This window comes from Anabas testudineus, chromosome 16 (genome assembly GCF_900324465.2).
Source record: "Anabas testudineus chromosome 16, fAnaTes1.2, whole genome shotgun sequence".
In the NCBI taxonomy this organism is placed as follows: Eukaryota; Metazoa; Chordata; class Actinopteri; order Anabantiformes; family Anabantidae; genus Anabas; species Anabas testudineus.
In genome coordinates this window covers 3,093,246-3,114,125 of record NC_046625.1, presented here as the reverse complement: position 1 = coordinate 3,114,125, position 20,880 = coordinate 3,093,246, and the positions used below count along the sequence as shown (strand labels likewise).

The 20,880-nt window shown below is 42.3% G+C and overlaps 1 protein-coding gene across 2 annotated transcripts in view; it reads right to left on the bottom strand.

Annotated features, from left to right (window-relative positions):
- Positions 1 to 20,630, bottom strand: part of sema6e (sema domain, transmembrane domain (TM), and cytoplasmic domain, (semaphorin) 6E) — a 122,630-nt gene extending 102,000 nt beyond the window's left edge. For both annotated transcript variants that reach the window (XM_026370838.1, XM_026370840.1), the window contains exons 1-2: positions 20,469 to 20,630; positions 4,119 to 4,209 (exon numbers count right to left, since the gene is read on the bottom strand). The gene's annotated coding sequence lies outside the window, so the exon portion shown is untranslated. The remainder of the gene's footprint in view (positions 1 to 4,118; positions 4,210 to 20,468) is intronic.
- Positions 20,631 to 20,880: the final 250 nt, after the last annotated feature.

Below are 20,880 nucleotides of genomic sequence, written 5' to 3'. Positions count from 1 at the left end.
ATCACAGTATAATTTCACTATTCTTACATCTACAATGCTACTGAAGTAGACATAACGTTTTGAGGGAAGTCTTACCAACACTGGTCACAGATGAAGTGCCATAAACTGATGAAGTAAGGTTGTGTCATTTGTGTGGAAACGGACGTGTGTTTATGGGCAACTGGAGCGTTACTGGGAGACTCCAGAGAGAGTATCTCTGGTGACAGATGAGATTTTATATACATACATATATATATATATATATATTGTTTCTGATTTCATTCTGCATCAATGTTAAATGTTTCTCTTAATTGAACCGTCTTAATTTACTTCACCAAAACATAAAGAAATTGGGAGCTGCAGACCTGCAGGCCAGGTACAAACCACAGAACTGGGACATACTGTATAATCTTTGAGACAATAACAAGACTGAAGAGCTCTGCAAAGATCACCAACTTCACAGACGTCCACGACCTCGTTTCTGTAGTGAACCAAGTCTCTCCCTTCAGACCACATATCTGGGTGTCACCTCAGGAATGGCACAAGAAAAAGCTGAGGTGAACCCTTCACAGTCTTTGCCTGTGGTGGACCTCGTTTTCTCCCACCTTCTCAAGTCCCTGTATCCCCTATAAAACTTTGAAGTCCTGCCAGCAAGGGACTTTGAAAAAGCCTGCAATCTCCCCTCCATGACCAGGCAGAGGATTAGCCAAGCCCTGCAGGACAGAGTGGAAAGAGGACGGAAGAGGGTTGGAGGAGGAGGAGTGCCATTTTCCACGAGGACCATGTATGCGCACAAGCAGCTCTCCCTCTGGCCAGGGCTGCAGGGGATTAACAAGCTACTAAGAAAGCAGAGAACAGATGTCCAGCCCCTTTTTTTCATGAGTTCCACAGAAACCAATTTACAGCAGAAAACGAAGGGAGGCCACTCATTCCCCCCTTAACTGCCCCCTGCTTCAATTCAAAATGTTGTCAGTCTGTGTCAGTCACAAAATCTGCTTTTGTGAGGTAGCAGATATTAGCGGGGTGACCAAGTCAGGAAAGCATGGATGCACAAAGGGTTCAATTATTCATGTGAAGACTTTACAGACTTAAAGACAACAGTAAAGTAACATTGAAATGCTCACAGAGCGGGACAGGTAAGCTCTTACTCTCTGCATCAGACTTAATTTTCTCTTGTGAGCTCCAATATTTGCTGCACTCTGGGTAGTAAATACTTCATAAAAGCTACTCGAGATATTATTTCCATCATTGACTTATAAAAAGTCAAATAATAAAATATTTTAGTAGTTCACGCAGTCAGTCGTGTCAGTGAAATGGATAATGCACAAATAATTTAAAAAAGAAAACAAACAGACTCTTTAGTGTCTAGTACTTTACAAACTCTTACCATGACTCATTGTTGCCACAAAATCTCAGGACATGATGCGACAGCACTATCAATAGTCTGTACCCACCTGGCATTGTAGTGAGGACACACAAACAATAGCCCTTGACTTAAAAAAAGGCAGATCCATACACTGCTTCTTCCCCATCAGTGCGTTTCAAGTAATGGGGTCTTTTGTCTTATCTGTGACTGAAAGGAGCTCGAGGACTTTGCCCTTCATCCCTGTGTTGTTACAGAGTCTCTTGTGGAAATGGAAGATTGGCCCATAGGCGTGGGTGTGCGAGGAAGAGCTAGGCACCCGTGCAAGCACATCAGACTTGAGCGGTCTTAATAAAGCCTCCCTCTATCCACCCCAGAGATCTCCTCACCCCAATTATACGCCTGACACCTCTACCCCATACCCAACCCCAACCCCCCCCCCCACACCTCACCATCCAGTTCCCAGCTCTGATCACGGCTCTCCCTTTGCTGTGTTCAAAGCCCCAGAGGCCTGCACAATATCAGGCTGCTGGTGGCGTTCGCTTCACAGTCGGCTGCATGAATTGCATCAGTAATGCATCTCGTCTAGTGGCGGCAAAAGACTCGATGTTCAGTCACTGTAAACTTAAAACTAACTTAACTTAGTCCAACTCCAAGTTCTTGTAACAACCCATAAAAGAACAGAGTCAAGCCAACTGATTTCAATAATGTTTTCTTTTGAAATCTATCTCGTTGCATAAAAGATAGATTAATGACTTTGACAGGTCAAAGGTTTTGAAAGGTTTAACCCAACACACACACACACACACACACACACACACACACACACACACACACACACACACACACACACACTGAGTGGCAACCTGTGAAGGCTTGTTCTCTAAAACCAGTATTTAATGTTTCCACTAGATCAGGTCTGACAACTCTTCTCACATGATCAGCAAAGCGAGATCTGAGGGTTTTCATTTGTGTACAATGGGATGTGAGAACTAAAACTGAAAAACAGAATTAAATGAAATGCATATTTGTTGACTGACAAAATAAAATAAAATTCTGGTAACTATTTATGATGTTTTTAGAATAACAACAAAAGAAAATACAAGAAATTCTGCATTTGCAATTTGTCAAATGTGAATATTTGTAGGTGTTCTTTTTTCTTTCTCATCTATGGCAGTAGTCATTGTTAAGGCTTTGATCTCTTGGTCAGATAAAACAAGCTATTTGCATGCGTTAATTAGACTTTTGGAAATTTTCGTGAATCACATGACTCAGAAGCCCTCCGATTTTTTTTCTTCCTCTTTGCAGCACAGACTTTGTAGTAGAAAGAACAAGGTTCACACACAGTTTAAGGGGTGTAAAGAGCTGGATGCTGACATCTGATAGTTACCAGTTCCTCATGCTTGGAGAGCCAGACATAACATCATGAAGCAATGATCAAACACACTCAACTCATGTTTATAATCCAGCTACAATTTTTTCATATGTTTCAACTGGTATGAATACGGGAAAAGGTAAACCGTGGAAAACAAAGTCCAGATAAGTCCATAATGCTTAGGTGAAGCTGGACAAAACGTGATCTCTCCCCGCACAACCAATTTCTCATATTTGCAGGGTGAAAGGTCACAGGTCCCAATTAATAAAAGCTTGGAGAGTTCTTCTTGTTTACAAGCCATGGTTCACTTAAAACCGAACAGTGTGACGCAAAACAAACAATTAGAATGTGCCAGAAACAGCTCTGAAGAGGTGCACAGCAAAAAAAAAAAAAGAAGAGTAAGCGAGCTCACGCCTTCATTAAACACGCCAACAAATTTAACAACATACCGGCTCAAATGAAACAAAAGAGAAGACAGAAGTGCCGCTCCTGATATATTCTTCATCGTCACTCATTTTTCCAGACATTTTGCTGGTTTTACCTTCACATGTGTTCAAGGTCACAAAAGGCCTGCATCTGGCTACCCATCTGTTTCCAGCCTTCCCATGAGGCACCCTGTCATCAGCACTCCTTGGACCTGTCCTCTACTGTCCACATACAGGCTCACTGGGGAAATGTCCAGCCAGACACAATAGCTGCTCAGAGGTTCTCCTGCATTTCTGCACTTGTTTTCCACTTCGACAACCTGACAAAGTCAGAGCTCACTCTCACTGTAAATTTCAATAAGTTGTATACATTTTGTTTTACGTCATGTCCACACCAACGAGTAGGCTAGTTATGTAACCCTAAATCACAGGTTTATTTCAGGGCCTTACAGCCTGCATGCCATATGACACATTATGTTCTTAGACCCTTGAATCAGATAAGGAAAAACAACGGAGATAAAGAAAGTATTTAATCTGGAAAAGCAACACACTATCCTTCATCTGGAACTGACCGCATGTACAGAATGTACAAAAGTAGCAGTGTAGAATACAAACAATACGCACAACCATGAACTACAACACTGCACAAATATGTATTATTAGAAGGAGCCACAGACTGCACGCTACAATCTATGATTGCAAAACAGCAGATTTACCAAGACCAGTTCTTGTTTATAATAAATACAATGACTGGAAAAAGTTACACTTAAAGTCACCAGGAAAAAATAAATAAAGGAATAAAAAACACTGTACATGTGCCAAATGTTACTGATTCCTGACATTTACAATGTGATTTGATTTACAGATATAGCTAAGCACTAATAGCAGCATTTCTAAACTGCATGCTTTAATTAAATGGTCTCCCTCAAAGTCTCCTGAAAGTTACTTACTCTGAAAAAGAAACAGCACTACATACCTTCACTTCCACACAGTAAGATGGCAGCGATCCACCAAGCAGATAGGTATATCAGATTGGCACAAGCTTCAGAGAGCAGCTGTCAGTGTATCTGTGAAAGAAAAATAAGAGATGACTATTACATCTGTGTGAGTCTCAGATATGATGCAGGACATCTTAGAATGATGCAACCTAAACCTCTACGAGCATTCAAAGCGATCATGTTGCATTTCCCTTCAAAGAAGGGAGTCCAAACGATTAGAATATATTATATAATATCCACGACAGACTATTAATGCTGGATATACCATTCACTTTGATCAGGAAAACACCTAATGTGAACCACATGGCTTTGAACTCCGGGGAAGAGACTGGCCTTAGTATAACAACAGGTTGCTTTTGCAATAAGTGAACAGAATCTTTTGACAAATCCCAGAGCTCAAACTAGCCAAATCTGATGATGGCATCTGAGCTCCCAATCTGCTCTGACAATCTGCTCCTAGGCAAACATCTTCACCTTAGCAGTGCACAGATTTAAACAGAGCTTCTATATCGCAATTGTCACCTGTGAATTTCTGAATAATTTACAACCTCACTGGGCTTGAAAACCAATTTTCTCTACTTTTAAAGAAGCCAATTCCTGAACATATGGCAAATCTATTTAATTTCCTGCTCCATACACCAACTGCTGATTACTTTTCAACTGAACATTAAGCATAAAAAAGCAATCAGATGTTTAATCTAATGTGTAATCTCAGAAGAGTTTACGTACCAAATTCACACTGCGAATGATATCACCATGAGCATTTGCACTTTTGTAATTTTTAGAAATTCATTAACCAGCCTGTTGTTCTGGAAAATTCAGATTTACAAACTTTTTAAACAGCTGATGCGTAACGGCACCTGAAGACAGTTGGCCGAGTCACCAATTAGGAATTTGGGATGTGACGGGAAAAGTAATGACCTAGTTGAATCCTGACCTGCTCAGACAAAGATTTTGACAAATGGTGATTATGTAGGTTTTGACCTCAAGCCCAGCACATTTCAAGAAGCTGGAGCTCAGGAAGACTTGCAGAGGCAGCAACCTCTGGATTAGCGAGCACACCAGCTGGCAGCCACATGCTGACGATGGTTCAGTTCGGGTTAGGGCAAAGCCAGCTCACAAGCTTTTATTTTCTCCTTCATGTTTTCAAGTTTTCTTTGTTTAGACAAAAATTACCTCAAGCCCCAGATGGAAAGTGTGTCCTAAGCAGTGTATCATTGAGCGTTCGGCCACCATTTCATTGTTTCAGTGGTACACGGTGAGATGTTGATTAACAAGGAACTGTGCTCACCATCTGTAGGAACTCTTAGCAAATAGCTCTAAACTGTGGCTGGGAAAACCAGAAAACATCAAAAAAGCAGATAAGGCAGTTAAGCGATAAGGAACTAAGTTCCCAGACTACAAATTGCCTCTAAATGCATTTAGAGTCATTTAGTACAGTGCGCTTGTGCTTTATAGCCGAAACAAAAGGGACTTCAGGAACGGCGATCAACTGGCCATCTGCTACAGTCATGCCAACATGTCTGCCATCATTTTTGATAGATGCAATTTGGGTGATGAGATGGAGATATAGTTAAACTGTGAAGCTTAAGAATGTGTAGCATCTCAAGTCAAATCAATACCATTGTGTGGCGCTAACAAAAAAAAATCAAAACAGCTCCGTAGCACAAACCAAGTTAAATTTGAATTATGCAAAAAAGACTAAAAACAATGGCTTAAAAAAACAACAGTACTGAGGGAGTCTTGCATTTCACAGTGTTGGGTTAATCTGTTCTGACCCAGTGACGAGAAAGAAAGTGAAGAAAAGATTCCCTGACCAAGACAGTCGAGTCCAGCCTGGGCTCAAAACCAACTCCTGACGAAATGCATGAACTCTACGCTTCAGTATGAGCAATTTGAAAACCACAACTTGGAGCCACGACTGAAGGAGTAATGAAATCAATGCTTGGCCCCTGGACCATTTGCACCGGATGTTTGTTTCACTTGCATGAGCTACCTCGAGATCTCAGCACACATAATCTGCAGAATCGATTATGGATGCATCGACTCCCCAAACCGCACACTTGTGATATGATTAATTTATTGATTCAGTAAATAGATACAGTGCAAGACAGTGGGATAGGAGATGATACCACATGGTTATGTCATCTCACATTAAAAATGCAAGAACACACAACATGTGTTGAGAGAAGGGGGGGGTTGAAAATAACCAGCAGCACAGTAACTGATTATTTGAATATGTTGAAAGTACCAGCTGGGTGGACTTCATTAAGAGATCTCTTTAATAACCACCCCCGCTCCCACGCCCCACCCTTATATTCTGTTAATACACTTGTAGCAGTTTAATTAATCAACAGAGGACACTGTAGGAAGATTTGGTCGATCATGATCCTAGATCCAAACTGCAGGGTGCCCGATCTGGCCTGAGGATTAACATTAGACCTTCTTGGAATAATGCACAGCTTAACTCTGTTACAACACCCTCGTCAGCCCCTTTACAAGAACTTGTTTCCTGCTGCTTTTCTCTATAACTCTCACTTCTTCGTTTTCTTTCCGAACAAGGCTTAATTAAAACTATCATTCAGCAGCAGCGGGAATACTACTTTGTCACAATGGATTTCTCTGTTAGTTATTGCTCTAGATGTCAAAATCATAGACATGCATGACCCATATTTATATAGAAATGAAACGATTAAATTGGGCTTTTTGTGAATTAACTGTAAGGCCGTTTTTATTCAGACATCCAGAGAAAGGACAGGATGACTTTGAGTTTGAGTTTGGTGCTTCTTCAAGCTGAAACAAGTTTCACCCTCAAAGAAATTTAAGGTTTGAGGGCGATGATGAGTCCTGTTTCCGTCTTATTTGTGACCTTCTTCTGTTTCACTTGAGGAGATGAAAGGCATTTAAATGGCACCGTGGCACTGCACATGTTCAATGAGAACAAAACGTTTTGCTCAAAATTACAGTTCCACAGCTCAAAAATCATGATATTCAGTTTAAGCAGTTCTGAAAAGTCAAATCTCTGAGCACTATGGGGAAAACACAATCATTTATAATTTAGTGGGTTGCTGCCTGAAAAGTGAAACAATTACCTCAAAAGCACAGAAAGGTTAAGTCGGATGCTTAATAAACTGGAGAAATACAAGTATTACCACAGTGATGTTACTAAAGCTAACCTCTCTCATATTTTATATCATTTTACTTAAATTATAATTCCATACATTTACTCTTTTTCTGCGCATTACTCTTCTGTCGTTTTGCCCTTGTCTTCCACTTCCAGGCAAATATTTGCAGACTGACGGATCAACGTTGTCTCTATTTTAACTTTATAGAGCGGTCAAACTGTTTTACTGACTCAGAAAATATTTTTTTTTTCCTTTTTGGAGAGCAGCCTGAACCACTTCAACGAGGGGAAACAATAAATACAGTAAAATTGTCATATTTTGTGAATTTCATCAGACATGAAGTAGTTATTTATTTAGACTGTGTTACACACACACACATTTAAGCTTCAGTCAAATATTGAGATTAGACTGAATTTATAGATTTGCTTTATGCGTCTCCTACAATTCTGCATCATAATTTCCTTTAGGCTGTGGGTAACATATACAGCACTTTGAACTGTCTTACCTGGATGATTGATAGAACTGTCAAGGCCACCATGGCTGTGCATTTTTTTTAACAACAACTAATAAATCTAGCAAAGAAACTGGAGTGTGGCCTCTTCTGTCTTGCACCAAATGCCAACAACCCAGCGATCATCTGGCAAACAGACCACACTCTTGCCCTTTCTTCACTCAGCTGCCTATTAAAGGAAAACATGTGGTCTAGTGTCTTGTTTCAGGGAAAGTGAAAACACACACCCGCTGAGGTACACAGGCGAGCAGAGGAGTCAGGCATGTTGTGACTCAGTGTCTTTCCTCTTCCTTTGTAGCACATTCCCGCACTGCACCCCGCCACATGGGGTAGGGGTAAGTGGCTTGACCCTTCCCTACTGTCACTAGGCAGGGGCCTCCCTCTCCTGACACACATTCAAGAAAATCAATCAGTATGCAGGTCAGGTCACAGGGATGCCCCCCAAACATATGACCTCTGATCCCTGCTGGGTTCTCCTTGGAGAAGTGTGACAGGGATTTGTCTGTACTCATAGTGTCTGCTCCGTGTCTGACACTAACAAAGTTCTCGTGTTGAGGGGAGGAGCGTGGCCTGACCCTGTCCTCCTCAGACACAATAAATCCAACTGAGGAGTTCAAGGTGGCCTGACCTGCACCCGACCCCGTCTCTGGAAACATGGCTACAAGTTCCATTTGAGCATTTCCCCCCCCGTGCCCCCTGAGCTGCAGGGAGAAATGGAGGATGCACTCAGGCACCACCAGTGTAGAAACCAACACATTTATTCACTCACATCTCTCTTCACCCAGGTCTGTGACATCCAAACAGTTGGGAAGCCTTGTTTCTGTCATGGGAAGTGCAAAAGGGGGAAGAATTAGCATATCATAATTACACTGGGGAAAAATCCAGACTCCAAGGAGCAAGACATAACCCATAATTTGCCATTGTGCCCCCTATGCAATTGAGAGTCAGTGTATGATATTGGAGATAAATGTCGGAATTCAGCTTGTTAGTTTAACTGATGGTGCATTCAATATGATAATAACCATGGTCTTGCACACAACGAGTCTGATGAGCTGTCCCGCAATAGCTCCTCTACCACTTACCCTCCCCTCCACGGGGTATTATCATGCTAATCTAAAAGAGAAGACGAAGAAAATACATTTCAGTGAATAAGGAAATAGAATAGGAAGCAGGAACCTCTGGAACCAAAGGGAGACAAAAGAGGGTATATTCACCCAGCTCCGCCTGAGCAAAGCAAGGGTGACAAATGGACACAGACATTATGCTGGCTGGTTAATTAAAAGAACACAGTCTAATTAAAAAGATCTTCCTGGTGAATGGACTGCTCCGACACAGTAACTGACCTGTGTCTTCTGCACATGTTGAGCACAGATCAGTCATTCTCCCTCTCTCTCTTTTTTTTTTTAAACATTTAATTTTCACATCAGAGGGGCTTTGACTGACGAGCGGCAAACACAGAAGTGGAGCACGCTGCAGGAGGTGCGCTAGTTCATGGTGGGGTGCTAGTACTTGTTAAATGACTCATGATTTCCATTAAACAGTCAATGAAACTTGCACAAGAGATCTGATTAAATGTATTTTCACAAATTTTGCACAAAACTTTTCTTATAAATGTGCATTCAATTGTTCAAAGTACAGTTTTAGAATTTGTCCAGGGATGATCCCGATTTAAATTTAAGTTAATCATCCTGATTGAGTATACAGCCATTTTACCATGTCCATCTGATCTGATACTCTCCAGTATTTGCAGTGTAAGTATATATATATATATATATTTTTTTTTTTACTACTATTCAACTGATTACACTACTCAGGTATGTTTCTATAATCACTGAATTTATATTATGTGTAATTGTGGTCTTGGCCAAACGTTTCCTACAGCACACAGAAAATCATCTGGCAACATACTGTGTTAGTCCAACAGCTTTTAGTTTGCCTTTTAAGTTTTAGGCGTGTCAATCAAGCCTCTCTCCTGACAAGTTAAAGGTTAGATTTGTCCCATGTCAGATATTCTCTGAGCCCATGACTGAAACAAATAAGGACATAAAAGAAACTCCATCGTGGACGAGCATTTTCACTTGATGTCATTACACGGTGGATGACTCACTTTTTAATATCCACACATGACACAGACTATTTAGGCTCCAGGCTGCTGCTGCTGCCTTAATCAGAAGGGAACTGGTGCTGGAGAGATTGTCCGTGGAATAGGAAGGTGGCAACCAATCAAAAAAGGTAATAGGCATAATTAAATTATTATAAATGGAAAGAAAATGGCAAATTCATCAACTTTACAAAGACATAATACTCCTCCTCAAAGTCTTCATGTGCAATAATCTTCAAGGTGGACTTCCTGATATTTCATCCTGCACCTGCAGCTACATGCCCACACTAATGCAGAGTGACTGCTTTAGCTGGAGGGCTACTGTCAGCCTCAGACACGGCCTTAGAGTCAAAGTGTGAATGTGTTGCCTGTCATCGAGTTGTGACACTGAAGCAATAGCACTGTTTGGTGGTGGGTGCTTTGTTTACTCCCAGTAGGCTTTCGTGCCATCAGTCACCAGAAACTGCCCCTTGGGGGGGAAATGGTGGAGACAAGGAGGACATGCAGCAAAGCAACGAAGAGAGAGATCAAACAGCCAATGAGGACTCATTCTCTGAACCAGGGAAGTGGCTCGTGTGACTGAGTGGGAGGTGTTTTGTTGTGTTTGTGTCTCTCTTGGCGGAAATAAGTTTACAGCCTCAGAGTAAATTAATGAACATGTTTTGCAGCCCCCAGCAGACATCCACATCACTGCAGGAGCACACACACACACACACACACACAGCTAAAATTACTATCAGTGATTACTCTGAGATTGTTCTCATGTTTAGAAGATCACAGTTTGACTCTGATCCAATTTGCTGCAGTTTGACCCTCGTCATCTACAGCAGATGTTACAAACACAAAACTGACAATATTGATAATATCTGATGCAGAAACATGTCACGACATAGAGACAAACAACATAAACAGGTTCGGATTCTCTTGAGCCATTTTATCTTATATACTCTGGACAACATTGTGCGGAGCTGCCCTTTCACACACATGCACACAATGGAAGATCGCCCATGTCAGATGCCTTCTCCCCTACAGGAACTATTTAATTTATTTTAGGCAACCAGTGAGTGTGTGAGTGTGTGTGTGTGTGTGTGTGTGCCTGGAGTGTGTGCAGGAGGCAGGATACAACACTAAAAGAATGCTGCAGAAATCAGTTTTACTAACAGCGAATCGAAAGCTCCAGCCACATGACAGAAGCCATCAACACACCCACTCACTTGCACTGAATTCTCCAGGCAATGAGCTGCTCTATGGGCTCAAACGGACATTACACGCTCTTAGTTTGAGGGAGCTGGAGGAGTCACTGTCCGATCCAACCAACTCTGACATTTGCATTCTCACATACAGCCCCTCCAGGAAATGTCTCCATAAGTTCAGGGCTGCAGTGCATTGCTGAACTGCTTAGGTAACTAAAAACATGGACTTTGATTCACGTTGATGCCACATTTATAATACTAACCATCAATATCAAGTGTGCACCAACAAACAACAGTACAGCACACGACAGAAGAACAGGGCACATAAACATAAATCCCTCTGGATTTATGATCTGTCCGAACAGACCTGAACCCACACACACCTCTACAATATTAAAGAGTGGACGTCTGTATCACTGGAATTCACTCTTTAGTTCTTTTTATTTTTATTTATTTATTTATTTTTTTATTGTGAAAGTGAAAACGTGCTCCGTTATATCCATTAATTACCATCACGTCTCCCTATCCCCTCCACCACCTCCACCTTGTGTGGCCATTCTAATTGACTGAACCATGGACGTATCCTGAAGATCTAGCTCTCTGTCGATCTGCAGTGTTTTAGATGCACAGACAAACATTTGACTATGTTTGAATCAATCATATTTAACGTTGTTTTGACAGTCCTGTTTTAGCACTAACGAGTTCTTAATGAGTTGAGTAAGGTTTGTTCTGTTTGTTTCTTCTTAAACAACATGTAATACCAAATTTAGTAACAGAAACAAAATGCTCAGTAATCATGAAAGAATATTGTGACAAATAAAAAAAATGTCATTATAAATCAAAGATTGTAGGATTTAGTCTGTTGATTGAGTGAAACAATAAAAAAAACAATTTAAACAATTAAATTAAAAAAAGTACTAAATGAATTGCTTCATTAATCATTTTATATTTTATTAATTATTAGTGAATGATAAACATACACACATTTTGTTGAAGGCCTTGCAAACTTGACCTGGAACAAATATTTACACTGTGCATTCAGTTTTATTTATTATTTTTATTATTATTGTAATTTTTTTAAAATCATCTCTGATAAGAGTCAAAGTTGAAACAGTCACAAGCAGAAAGTCATGATGCATCCATGAACAATCCGTTTTTTCCTGACCACAAGCATCTTTACCCTCTCTCCCACTCACACACATTCACAGCTGCAGGGGTGAGTTAACACATGGTTAATAAATTGACACACACACACACACACACACTTGGAGAGTTAAGAGTTCGAGGGGGAAAGGGAAGGGGGGGTGTTTTACTCATCCTGGACCGCTGCCTGGTTTGGATTTATATGACACTAACTGAAACTCCCCAATAAACCCCACCCCCCCAAAGAGTGGTTTAAAAATAGCCGAGATTCGATGGAAACAAGCCCAGAGTTCTGAGAAATGGAGGAAAATGACCAAGCTAAGTGTAGGCGAGCAGACTTATCTTACACCATGTCCAAGCCAAATGTTCACTGCACATATGGTGACCGCTAAAATACACACAAATAATAGCATGAGAGCTGAAGTATAGATTAAAAACAGCCAGAATCCGCCCCCAAATGCTTACACATAGGTAAAACACTTCATACACGTACACGCACGGGATTCAGAGTTAAATCTTAAAAGAAAAAGCACTGCACATTCTAAATTTAACACATTCCAGATTTAAGCACGAGGCTATGCAGAGTGTTGTTTGTGAAAAATCAGCCACAATTCCTATCTGCAGAGCACAGGGTGCATGCATAAGAAATCGGATAAAGAGCCTGCGGGAGAAGGGGAGTTGGGAATCCAATCTCAGTTTCATAAACCATCAATGAACCTTTCACCTGAAATTAGGGCTCGCAGAGTTTAACTTCCTGCAGTCCATTCAAAGTGTGCAGTGCAGGCGGTGCGGGGAGACTCGGCCAACTTTTCAAGGAACAAGGTCAAACGGCTCTGCTATTTTTGGAAAGTTTGGAAATTAGATGCAGTTAGGGCCCCTCATTGAAGGAACGCATGTCACATTACACCGCTGAGAGGAGAGCCCATTTCGTTTTGAAAAGCCGCGTGATAACTCTCCGGGGGAAAAAAAATTGCAAATTTTCTCTGAACACTTAAATAAATTAAATATGTGAATACCTGTCACCTTCTGGGCGCATGCAGAGCAGGAATGGAATACGATGGGGCATCACTGTGTGAAAGCTGCAGCTTTGGATGGAGAAGACAGAAAAACGAGCTTATCTTAGCTTTTTAATTTCCTGCTTCATTTCACATTTCAGGACCATAAAAATTCTCATTTAAAAAAACTGCAATAAGCAACAATGAGACATGATCATAATTCAGAATTATTTCTATAGTAACTAAGCAGCAGACCCCCCCCACCTCCATCATGCAGTTAGCCTAATGGCTTTAGCCAAGATGTGACAAAGTAGACAATTGCTGTGCAAACAGATTTTCAAAGGAGAAACCTAACAAAAGTCTTCCTGTTATTGAATCCTTCAGTCTTTCTCTGCCAAACAGTCTTGACCCGCATTGCTTTGCATCACCCACTGATCTCCAGATCTGCTCTGCCGCCTTAGAAGATGAAGATGACTTTTCCAGTAACACACAGCACACCTGATCAGTGGGTCAGTAAACTGTCAGTAAGCCATTATTTCTTTCCTAATTCTAACCAGGTACTGGAGTTACTGTGTCTAATACTTTGTCTTTACTGTTGTAAACATGATGTCTAACCCACATCAGAGGTCCTTATAACCACTGATGGTGAGAGGAGCTGGAAGCAGGTGGCAGCTTGAATACGGTTCATTCACACTTTCCCAACTTTCAGTCTCTCTGCTGACAGCCTTCAAAAGATTACCTGTGGTAAAACTACATAAAATGTCTTCTTATCTTCAGACTGCACAAAGAAGGAGCTTAGGCATGCAGCTCCATAAAACCTACTTTTAACAGTCTGGCTGGGAAGTTTGTTCAACTTGCTTGAGTTTAAGCAACAGACTAACAAACAGTCTGAAACAGACCTGTGCCAAAATAGATACTGCTGACAGCAGATTCTCAGGCATCATCAGCCAACATAAATGAAGCCAACCTGTTTTTCCATCGTGTCTGGATCAGTTTTGTTTTCTCGCAATTTCATCATTCCATCAGTTGTGAGATTGCAATCTGTGTCACTAAAGGCTGAATATGTGCTGTTTTACTAATGACGGACCTGTCAGAATAAAGAAACTCATTAAAAAAAAGCGATACTTTCAACCAACCTGTGTTATTTTTGGTCTAAATCTTCAAGCTAACATGTGCCTGTAACAGCTTCTTGTGTTGAAAACAAGACAAATGTCTGCTGTACTGTGTATGCTACTTAAGGGCCTACACCAAATCAGAGCGAGGTGGTGAGAGGCTCTGGGTGTCGGGTATGTCTTTCCAGGGAAATAACCTCTGGCACAAAGATGGATGGTTACATTTCCTCCAGCAACAACAGCTGTTTGTTTGAAGGAAATGGGAAGTAACTGGGCTGTTAGTACAGGCTGCAAAACCACCACAGAACAGGCAAAGAAAAGTCCACTAACAGAAACGCAAACTTCAAAAGAACACACACACACACGGAAATGAACATTACAGTGCCGCCCGCCCGGCTTTACTGAGAGCCAGACTCCAGGAAACAAAGTGCAGCATCTAATACCAAGCAATGCAGATGGAGAAGAGGAAAACGTGCAGCAGTGAAGGTGAGCCGCGCCACAGTTACCGATTTATACTGTGACAACAGCCTCAGCCACGTCTGTGTCTGTATTTTATTAAAATTTAATTCACAAATTGTTTATAGATAAAAAGAATTAAATAGATAAAGAAGTGAAAAATACATAATCAAGAAACTCAATTTACCGACACCCAAATCTTGCACATCCAGCATCAATTTAAAGCTGCTGCAGATATGCAACATAACCCAGAGTGAGCCAGCACCACCTCTAGGTATTAGTTATAATCAAAACCAGACAACTTGAACCTTGCAGATGATCAGTACTAACAAATAAATAGCTACTACACATGCAGAGATTGCTGCTGGGTGATATGACCCCATTACATCTTTGTATTAACCAATAAACAAATAATCAAACTGACAATAGATCTTTTTTTCTCATCTCACATCACCCACAGCTGCAATTTTGTGCCATGTGCGGCTTTATCTCTGTCAGAGTTAAACTGCACTCACGATTAAATAAATAGTTAAACAGCAATTCGGCTTCTTCTGGCTGAATGAAAGGCGTAAACACACGCTGACGACCAGCCACTGGTTGGTGCTTTGTGGTTCAAGGTTTGAGTGCATTAGAGAGGTAGACAAGCAACTGGAAGAAATAATAAAAGAAGTTATTTACACATTGGTTGCTAAGAAGATTCACGTCAGTTTTGGTTATTTGTCGCTTTAACACAGAGCTGCATTCATAGTATGAACCACATAGTTCTAGTGTCTAAGTCAGATCAGTCCTGGTCAGAGCCACTCTTCTGCTCGTTTTCCAACCATCCCTGCACAAACATCTTCAGACTGGCTGAACACACCTTCCAAATAATAAGTATAGTTAGAGGACAAGCAGGACAGTGGCCTTTGAGGACCAGGTCTGGCCGCTCATTGTCTAAGTGCATATTCATATTCAGTTTAAAGAAGAAAAATTGAATATTTACTTCCTCCATACCTTTGAAATTCTCCAGCACCCACCATTGGGCAGTCGAGGGGTGGTTTGCTCCACTTTCAGCCTGGCTGGCTAATCAATGATGCGGGAGGTCTGCCCTCATTATGAAGTGATTAAAACATCATTTGGAGCAACACACCAGTGCACTTTTGCCATCCCCCAACCCACCCAACTAAGACTTTGACAATCATGGACTGGTATGTACAGCCCGAGGCCATTTACAAATACAGCCTCTTCCTTATGTTATGTGCTTCCTCAAATGAAAAATAGAAGCCAGAAAACTCAGAGTGGATTTGGAGAGGATGTGATGTTTCTGCACTATCCACGGCGGCAAGAGGGATGTGTAGGGATGTCTGTATTATCTTAATCTGTAGGGAGTTAATATTATGCTACTGAGCATAAAGGTTTTTAAAATAAACAGGATTGCGGGGATTGTGGGTGACGCAGCTGAATTGGAGTTCTGGAAGATCTTTGTGCTTAGTCATCAGCTAATAATCCTTTAAAACGATGGAAATCCATGCACATATGAAGCCGCATTAGCTACTTCTTCACATGAAATATGCATGAAAAATGACAAGGATTCATTTTGGATGATTCATTTTCTTTCCTTTCAAGAGAGATCCTTTTTGTTGTGCATGCTTCCAAGCTGCCCTGTGGTGAGCACAAACAGCCTTCTTGTTGCACAAATCAAAGAGTGTGTGCGTGTGCCTGTGATACTATATAGTGAATAGGTTTTCTCCTTCATCTAAAAGGCCAACTGATACAGGCGTGAGGGAGATGAAAAGCATGAATCTACAAGTTCTACGACTGTGAATATTGTTTTTTTTTTTTTTAACAAAACCACAAACAAAACACAGAAACCTCAGTGCATGACTTAACACAGAACTGAAGCTATGCAGAAGAAAAGGACTCAAATTATACAGAATCTGAGGTTTCACTTTTTAACAAAGATTCTTTCATGATACATAAGAAACCCCTCCGGCCTTCAAATATAAATCTGAGGCAATTTGCTGACACTGCGAGCTATAGGTTATATATCCCCCCCCTATAATTGTTGGACTCTGTCCACTGTGCTTCATGAAGCGTAACCAGATAGCCATCCAGTGTTCCTGCTTCGCTGCTTGTGGCCGTGGCGGGTTGGCAAGTAGAGCCCTAGTCCATGTTCGACAAGGGGTTAATGTTTCTAAAGAACAGCTCAACAAAACCACAGGAAGACAGTCAGTCTGGATGGACGGACCGAGGCCTGTCACTTGTCCAGTTTGTGGTCTGCCGCCTCCCGCCATCTTTTTCTTCTTCTCCCTCTTCTCCCCTCTAGCCTTTCACTGAACTCAAAGCTTTTCCTCCACAAATTTACACACTCATCAGCTTGGCTATAATTTCCAGTCCTGCACTAACCACACCAGGACCACAGGAGGGAAGCCACTGCACGCCTGTTTTTGGAATCACGAGTAATTACAAGCCTGCCAAGGATTCAGATCTAATAGCTGATGATTGGACTTGTGGGAGAAATGTTGGCAGTGCTGAAAACACCCACTGCATTCACCTTTACTTCCAGAAGGCTGCAACAATAATAGGGAAGCATATGTGATTAAATAGAACAGTATACATTATGTCTGTCAACCAACTTAAAATCATGATGGCTGACAAACATGGGGCATACATCGCAGCGAATGAGCAAGAAAAGGTTTCTTACAGTCACAGTAAAGAAGTTATTTCTGCTCCTTTGGAACAGCAACCGAAGACTATTGGAATAAAAGCCACTCCCAGTCAGGACAATGATGGAGGACCCACTTCAGCCACACTGCAGAAGGCAAGAGGCAGGTCTGCCTGCTATTCTTAACCTTCCCGTTTGCACTGCTTGATGCAACATGTTGATGTGATTTCTTACCAGCTGTGGCCAAAAGGAGTCAGAACTGAAGGCCAAGGTCTGTTGGTCTCAGCAGGTAGCCCAGACTGGCCTATGCAGTGTCAGCCCTAGATTATGGATGAGAGGGAGCTTGTAGGGTGACAGGTAATAATTCACTCCCTAGGGGTCCCACACCCTTCACTGGACACAAGTTAACCAGCCAGGGAAAAGGTGTGAGGGGGTGTGAGGGTAGAGACACACAGCCTTGGAGCTCACATCCTCATGGTCCACCCCATTTCCTTTTTTACACGTTCCCCTTCAAGAAGCAGTGCTCTCATTGGGCGTCCGGTTACCATGGGAAACCAGCCATTATCAAAATGAAATATGAGGTGCCACAGATCGGTGCCTTTCTCAGGTGCAGGGCCAAACAAAGTCCCATATGCTGCGGATGAGGAGCTGAGATTAACTGTTGCTTCCTGAAGCATGGCACTGCACCGGCCCATTCTTTGGACATCGAGAGTTGCACAATGGCACCATGTTCTTGAGGCCTGACATACATTAGACAAATTGCTGTTATTGAGGAGTCACAACAATAGTCTATAAAGTATCATCAGCCTGCGATGGGAACAAAATGAGAGTGAGTGCAGCAATTCAGCAATTTCAAATTCGTCGGGGGGGTTTAATGTAACGTGTCAACATGCATCCCAACGAAAACCTTTTTCCCCACTGACCAATACAAACTGCAAACTAACTGTGTGTGTATGAGTGTTATGTGTAGCTATTCGCACTTTATCTTGATGATGAAAATGGAAAGAGGCCTGCTGAATGTCCCCCAAGGGCCATAGTCCTCAGCCCCTGGTTAGGAGCCTATTTCAACCATCATTACCCTGAGGACCATTAGGAAGATGCCATCTGCACACACAGGGCCCCTCCAGTGGGGCCGCTTGTCATTTCAAACTAAAAGCAAGCACTGAAATGGAAATCGGAAATAAAATTACACACTGGGCTAAATGCACCATTAACCATGCTAACTGAGCGTCGGACCTATCAGGGAGTGAAAATGAGAGCTGGACGAAGAGCAAGCAATTTTCAGCAGTGACGAGGAAACGAATGTACTGCTGGTACTTTGTGCTCTCTCACAACTGCAGCTGTAACTCACCCGTCAGCAGAATGTAACTTTCCTAATGGTGTTATGTTAAAAAAAGAGAGAGAGAGAGAGCGAGTAAAAAAAGAAAAGAGTTGATTACTTGTGAGAGTGGGAGACTGCCATAAAAGTTGAAGCTAGATCTGCATGCATATAGCATAAGTGGGAGTACAGACAGAGCTGCTCAGTATCAGATGATCAGATTAAACAGGAGGATCTCCTTCCTGTAAGGTAGCAGCACCTTTCCTTGTCAGCAGACCAGTGACATGTCAAATAAAATAACCTGAAATCACACTGCAGTGTCCTCTGAGCGCAGACTGCCAAGTCACTACAGCTGTGGCAGAAAACTGCAAGCCACCAGGAGCCCCCCCATCCTACCAGATGACTGCAGCAGCAGGCGAGAAGAGCAGGGACAAAGCAAAACCAAAGGAAATCACAAGATCAGACCACAGGTTCTCCACTTCAACATCTGACTATTTGCACCAGATCAGTGGAGCCTGATGGTGCCAAACTAAAAAACAAGACGCACACTCTAAATGAGCTGCTGTTCGATGAAGACAGAGAGAGAGACCCCTGAGCTGAACATACATTTTTAAAATGCCTGCCAAACTTTTGCAAATCAACAAAAAATAGCAGGAGCTGCCTCTGAGTCACGTATTATGTTGCATCAAGCCAAGATCGAAAAAGTACTGGTGTATTCTCTCTCTGTTTGTGCACAGGAGGTTTATTTATTGTTGAATCTTCATCGCCCCAACGGAAACTAAACACCCACCGAGGGACATGATAGGGCTAATGTGCAACAGGCTGAGACAAATCACAGTCCCGTTTCTGCAGAGAACAGCTCAAGAGCAGCTCTGAGCATCTATTTCAACATAAATAACCACCAGCGAGCTCCTGGGAATCTCACGAGAGGAAAAACACAGATTTCTAATATCTGCGCGCATCGTAGTGAAATCCAACACGGACTGTGCGTAAAGGCACAAACCTGTTACAGCAGTGAGCTCATCTCATTAAAACACAACTGCAGGAGAAAGAAGCAGGATATAGCAGCTTATATCTATGAGAGCTGGTCGTGAAATGTGCAGTTTCAGTGCCGTTTTCTTTTGCAGACACTCAAATAGACTCGTTACTGTTACTGCTAGAGAGAGAGAGAGAGAACAACCCATCATGAGCTACTTCTGTGGAGCAAAAAAGGTTTAAGTAGACACCATTAGCCCGTTTCTGATGAGGAATGTGTCCACCTTTAATTATTGTGCCAAGATGCCACTTAAAGAACCACGTTATCATTTCCTAATTGATAAGTTGCTGATGACTTTTGCAGCAACAGCGCGATTTGATTAAAGCCTGAAAGAGAATTTAAAAACACATTTAAACCTGCGGGTTTATCTGTTCGTTACGATCTCAGCAGCTGGGATAGTTTGTAAAATGTGTAGCGTCAGCTGACACATGCTTGTAATTTGTGCTGTTCATTCCTACTGAAAAGAAAAACAGACCAAGAAGTGAGCCGAGCAGAAAACCAGCGGGGAGAAGTGGTGTAGGCTCCAAATTCAGTGTGAACATGTAGTTTTTACGCAGCTAAAGTTGGTGCAGAAGTTTAAACGTCCTCTCCGTGGAGGAGTGGACCCGTCTGCAGAGCCAAACTTCCAGACTCCTGATGAGCAAAGTGCGCGCAGCTGCAGCAGCATCGTCCAAGTCTTCAAGCAGCTTCTTACCTTAGCGCTTCCATCGACACGAAACATACGTCGTAGTCTTTCAAATGAGCTGCAGCCACGAGAAGAGTCGGTTAAAGACGAACGGGGAGTTCGTTTCAGCTGGTTTTCGCGGTCAGACGGTTAATATTCCCACAGCGGCCGAGCAGCGAGCGGCGCCCTTCGCTCCGGTGCCGAGTCTGAAGTCACTGGAATCACAGCAGCTCAGCTGCCGCGCAGGCCCCGCCCCCCCCGCAGCTTGACAGGCGTGCCGCCCAATCACGAAGCCACGTTTAGGATAAGGTCGTGTCCGATTGGTGCGTTGTGCGAAATTTTTTGCGCGGAGCCACGCCCATCACGGCTCGCTTCGCTCCCAGATGTTGATCAGCCAATCAGAGCCTCGGACCGGAGCTTTAAACCCAGCACATCTGGACTC